At 47.5% G+C, this 6,103-nt stretch overlaps 1 long non-coding RNA gene across 1 annotated transcript; it reads left to right on the plus strand.

Annotated features, from left to right (window-relative positions):
* The first annotated feature begins 5,031 nt into the window (after window positions 1–5,031).
* On the plus strand, window positions 5,032–5,957 carry LOC104945624 (uncharacterized). The gene is made up of 3 exons (XR_798361.1): window positions 5,032–5,204; window positions 5,626–5,781; window positions 5,868–5,957. It is a non-coding gene; the product is annotated as an uncharacterized lncRNA (long non-coding RNA).
* Window positions 5,958–6,103: the final 146 nt, after the last annotated feature.

The following is a 6,103-nucleotide window of genomic DNA, read 5'->3' on the forward strand; positions in this document are numbered from 1 at the left end:
TAAAACGTCAACTTTTAAATCAAACCTGTGACATCCAGATTCAATTTTAAAACTTAACTTACCTTACATTGATATACTGTCTCTTAATTGTTGTGTAAGTATTGTACAGTAGCAGCTGTTTGTTGGTTGTACTGTTACTACTGTGTGTAATTGTATTTTTACATTAGATTAGGTATTGGGCTCTAGTTTCAGACGAGGGTGAAAAGAGGCGAAATTTGAAGCATGTAAACATGTCACCAGTAGAGACACAACATACAAATATGAACCTGAGAATGTGCATAATAGGAACCCTTTAATTGTATGTTTATTGAAAAATCATGTATGCTAATTTCATCCTGCATAAAATAATAATAAACAGCTGGCACTACGCTGTGTTCGTCTCCCTCTATCAGTGCCCAGTAGTAAAACCTTCCTAAATGTTTTTTTCCCTCTGTCACAAAGCTTCACATAAAACCAACTTCTCTTTGTTTAGTTGTTCTTCTTCTTCTTTCGTGTAACGTTAGAGGTCCAACTCTGTGTCGTGTAGCCATGCCCACATCTCTGGTCCTAGGTCGAAGAGGCTGGCTTCTGAGGGTGGTCTATATAAGGGGCAGATGGTGATTATATGGTCAGCGGTCTGCTCAGGGTCACCGCACTCGCATGCCGCACTGTCCGCCAAGCCCCACGTCTTCATCGATGTTTTAAAGCGACCGGCCCCAGTTCGTAGACGGTCCAGAGTGGTCCACTGCCGGCGCGGTAGGTCGTCTCCTCCAATGGCGCCATCTCCTGGGTCCCAGATGTAACGGTGGATTCGGGAGGGCCCGGCTGACTCCCACTCCTGCTTCCAAGCTGCTGCCAACCATGCATCTCTGGAGATGTCCTCAGAGGTGAGCATCTCTTGTGCTGCTTTGTTGTAGGGGTGGCGGGACTTGAGTCTGCTTGGAGGTGCTGGTGTTATTGTGGTGTTGTGCAGGATGTGCCAGTCATACTTTTGTGCCTTCCTGGCCAAGGCGAGGGTGGCAGCCTCCCGTCGGAGGCCGGCCGGTGCTATTCCCGCGAGGACTGGCAAGAGGGACACAGGGGTAGGCTTTAAGCATCCAGTTATTATTCGGAGGGAGGTTGATAGCCACGTGAGGGCTTCTGCTCCAGACTGGGGCGCAGTATTCCGCTGCAGAGAAGACCAGGGCTTGAGTGGAGATTCGCCGCGTCTTAGCGGAGGCTCCCCAGGTTGTTCCAGCGAGGCGGCGGATCAGCGCGACCCTGGATGTCACCTTGGCCTTGACTTCTTCCAGGTGTTTTTTAAAGGATAATGTCCAATCCAGACGCACTCCAAGATACTTCGGGGCTTGCTGGACCTCCAGACAATTGTTGTTGACGCGCACCTCAAGTTCCCTCCTGGCTTCTCTGGTGCTAAGGTGGTATGCCGCTGCGACTGTCTTTCCGACGCTGAGCTGTAGACGCCACCTTCGAAGGTATGCTACTAGTGTGCCCATGTCTTTGTTAAGACCCTCTTCCATCGCCTTCCACGTTGTTCAGCATGATGGCAAGATCGTCTGCGTAGGCCATACTTTCTGGAGCTGTATCAGGTAGGTCGTGGATGTAAACATTGAACAGCATCGGCGAAGAGAACAGACCCCTGCGGTACCCCGTTCTTCAGTCTTCTGAGCCTACTGCACTGGCCACTGCTGGTCTGGAGGATGAAGCTACGGTTGGAAAGTGTCTCCATGATGAACTTCACCATGTGGCGGTCCGGTATTGTCCTCAGCAGCTTCAGGTGGAGTCCCCGGTGCCACACGGTGTCATATGCAGCAGTCAGATCCAGGTACACTACCCCAGCTTTCTCATTGTCCTGGAAGCTGTCCTCGATGTCGCTGACAGAGTAGTGTTACCGTGTCTGCCTGTTGATCTTCCACGACGGAAACCAGCTTGTTCCCGTGGAGCTGTGAGTCCACACTGGCTCGATGCGACTATGGATCATCCTCTCAAAGATCTTAAATGGGACACAGAGCAACGAAGATTGGTCTTGTATGACTTGGGGTCTTCTGCAGATTTATTTGGCTTCGGCAGAGCTATGACACTGACAGAGGCACGGCGCCAAGTCTTTGGGAGCTTTAATCTCTGGTAGGCATGATTATAGAAGCACAGAAGCCACAGCCAGAGATGTTGTTGTGGCTCTGGTGGGATGACGAACTCCAGTGGTGTTGCAGCGGCCGGGGGATTTGCCTGGCTTGAGGCTTGCTCATGGCCTCTCACTGAGTTCCCTCTGCTGTGAATTCCTCCCGAGAGGTTGGAATCGACACTTGGCCGGGCTCTCCGAGATTCAAGACACCTCACGCGATGTCAGCTCGGGCAAAGGGTTTGTCAGGCATCCGGGAAGGGCCGCTGTTCTTCAGCGAGGCTGGGGATGGCGATGGGGTTTGCTGTGACTGGGCAGGCTGTGTGGTGTTGTAATTTCTGCCTGTAAGCTGGTTGATATCTCTGGCCTGCGACGCGCTGTGCGTCCGCAGAACCTGCGCAGTGAATGTCGATTGCGATTGATCACAACAACCGCTCGTGTCCATCTGCCCTGTGGGCTCCTGATGGCGGGTGAGTATCCATCGCTTCCTTGAGCAGTGCTGCTGCAGTCACCCATCCACCTTCTTCTCTGGAGCTAGCCCCTCTGGGTGGTCAACACAGAGGTGGTGCATTCCTCGTCCCAACCTGGGATGTAATTCCTCTGTTATAGCCGCACGTGGGATGGTCTCTTTGCCAGCACCCAGGAGGAGACCTGAGCAGATAGGCGTGCATAGCCGCCATCCAGGTCGGCTGTGTTTGGGTCTGGCGGGCCAGCTGCCACTTCTTTCAGTCTCCTCAGCATACGACTCCCAGTTGGCCTTTTCGGAAGTTCCATCGCTTGACGGGTTTCCCTGGTACTACCGGTTCCACCAGTGATGGGAATTAATGATGGATGGTCGGTGAGTGAGCGGGGAAACCTGTCCAGGACGGCGTCTCTCTCGCGGTTTTCGGGTCGTTACTGTTGGCGAGGCACAGGTCCGGGTGGTGGAGGTGTCCAGCGTGCAGAGAAGAAGGTTGGAGGCTCCTTGGGGTCATACAGCAGCAGACGCATCAGTGTTGGAGGCCCATTCACTCAGCGCCACTCCATTAGGTGTCGTGTAGTTGTAACCCCCAGTCTGTGTGCTGACAGTTGAAGTCACTTGCATAGATGGCGGGTGCAGTTATTGATGGGAGTGACGTCGTGGACAGCTCTGCTGGTGGGGGCTTATATACATTGACGACTGATGTTTCCTGGATTTTTGTAACCAGCCACTCGATGTTAGAGCCTGGTGGGGATTAGCTACTGGCTGACCAGCTTATTTCAGTCCGGATGAACGTTGCCACACCGTGTTGCTTGCTGTAGATGGACCCAGCGAGATGGAACCCAGGGATCTTGAGGATGTTGTCTGATGTGCAGTGTGTCTCCTGCAGGAGCAGAACCGCTGCCCCATTGGAATCAGCCAGGTGACGCAGGACTTCGAGTTTGCCGGTTGTTAGGCCCTCGACATTGAGTTGAAGCACTGACAGGCCTCGGTTTTCGACGGTCGGGATGACTGCCCGTCCGCCGGTCCTAAGCCTGCCAGCTCGACTTTTGGTTGGCGACATTAGTTTCACAAGTTGGTCTTGCACCATTTCTCGTTACTTGCAGAGGAGGCCAAGTGGAGGCTGTCGTCTTCTCCTCCTTTAGTTGTTCTGTAAGCTGAAGCATAATAAACGTACATTCAGCCATGCAGTCTCCATGTTGCTTTACTTTTTCTCTCTTTTCTCACTGCATCATCAATTTGTATTTTTTTAGAGATTAAGATCACCTTTATTACTTCCAGAGGGGAAATTCAGTTATTCACCCTTGTGTTAATTTACAATTTCAGACATACACACCCAGTTGCACAACAGGGCCTATAGACATGCATGCACTAAATGGAGAAGTGGCTGAGCGATGGGGCTGCTTTTCCTCACTCTGCCATGCGCTCCGATGCCTGGGAGTTGGAGGTTCGGTGCCTTGCTCAGGGACACCTCGGAAAATTGAACGGGCGACCCTTCGGTTCCATGTCCCAATGGACTGAGCTACTGCCGTCTAACTTAACTTCACTGGTCTTACCCTTAATGTTGAGGCAGAAAGAAACTCCCATATCAGCTGCCCTCAATTTTGAAAGACGTCAATATGGGGCAAGATGACAGATGCATTAAAAATAAACCCTCTATTTTAGTGGATGGCAGATGTTGGCCTCCTCACTGCTAACTTGGCCCGTCTTGGTGTCTAAACGTGGGCTAAAACTCTACAGATCTGTTTCTTTTATAGTCTCTTTGGAAAGTTGTAAGCATTCACTCACAAAAAAGTACAAGTTTACATATTTCTGATGCAAAAAGTTCTAAAACTCATGAATGGCAATACAGTCAAAAATCTATTGACAATCAGTCAAAATATGAAACACCATGATGTTTAATATTTGATAAGCATGGATATTCAACTCACTTTGTTTTAGGGTGGATGTGGACTTTTACATTCATTATAAATGTATCTCATTGTTAAATGTGATCAAGCATATTTACAAACATTAATCATAAATGTTACCCATTTTGTTGAAAATGTAGGTAGCCTACTTACTTTTAGCAAAGTTCTTCTATCTGGCTTTATCTCATTCTTAATTTTAGTGAATGTTGGAGAAATCTACAGATGCAAATAGACCAATAATAGCAGAATAAGCTGTTTTCTTACCACTAGTCTGAAAGAAGAAATGTATCAGGCATCAAATCACAAACTCAAAAAATAGGCCAGTACAATCAAAAGGAAATGCCTGTTGGGTATCACCTTAAGTCTTTTATTATGCTTTTTCCTTTTGCTTGCTTCACCTGAATCCACCCGTACAGTCAGTACGCCAAATCTCTCCTATTATTTAATGTGTTACTTGAATTTATGGAGTAATTTTGTATCTTCATTTTGATACGTAAATTTAAATCATAGCACTAAGTACATGTTAACTAAAGTAATGTGTTGACCTACAACCTGTGAAAAGCTTGTAAAATGTACCTGGGCAATGTGAGTAAAATTGGGCGACGCCCCTGATGACGTCAGAGGAGTTTGCGCATGGTACAGATATTTGAAAAAAAGCAGACGGTTCCAGTAGAAGAGAGATGAAAGCATGAAAGCATGGACCCTCGTCTAATAAGAATACTCGTGGATTTTGAATCATGTAAGTATATTTTTGTACTTTATTAACTCTGTACATCCCCGTCAGCTTAATATGGATATCAAACAAATGTTAGCTAACGTCAGTGTTTCAGCTTTAGCAATTTAGCGTGTTTTCTAATTTAGCCTGCTGTCATGGACAAGGCACACACAACATATAATGTTTAGTAGTTGCTTCAAATTAGTTAACAGTTGGCGAAATTCACCGTTTTGAATAAAACTTGTAGCAGTGGGGCACTAGTAGTTCAGAAGAGTTATTTTGTTGATGGTGTTCGCGCTACATTTTCAAATGCTGCTCGGTAGTTAGCAGTGTGTTGCCAAACTGAGTTTTCCTTTTACTGTGGAAGTCAAGTCAGTTCACTCACATGCATCCGACTGTGTGTAATGCACATGTGTTCTTTTATTTCCTGTGTACACTGAGACAGATAGCGGCACCAGATTCCTAAAAGAAGGGAATGTCACATTCACTGCCATGGACGCTGCTCAGTGGGCCAGTCTGTGATGCGGCCAGAGGGGTGATCCAGGAAGACTACTGGGAAGTTCAACTGTTGGTGCCTCCTTCTGTAGCGCGTTACATTGAAGTTAAGGCATACTCTTTGTCTCCAGTATCTTTCTGTACTTACAGTAATGTGTGTTCGCTACAATAATTGACATGTCTGTTAAACAGCACCACGTTGAAGTTAGACAGAAGCCGTCCTCCCGCCTGATGGAGCTTCTGGAAGAGTCTGCAGAGAGGAGCTGATTAAAGAGAACCAGGTAAATGTTCTGCTTGATTTGTGTTAAAATGTGCCTGCTGTTCTGTTTGTACATGAATATCTCTATTCTCTAAAGGTAAGTAGGCTACATCTTGCCAGTATGTGAAAAACCTCTTCAGTCTCCAGTTTTTAAGTTAACATTTAGATA

This window comes from Notothenia coriiceps, unplaced genomic scaffold (assembly GCF_000735185.1).
Source record: "Notothenia coriiceps isolate Sejong01 unplaced genomic scaffold, NC01 NC01_scaffold00009850, whole genome shotgun sequence".
In the NCBI taxonomy this organism is placed as follows: Eukaryota; Metazoa; Chordata; class Actinopteri; order Perciformes; family Nototheniidae; genus Notothenia; species Notothenia coriiceps.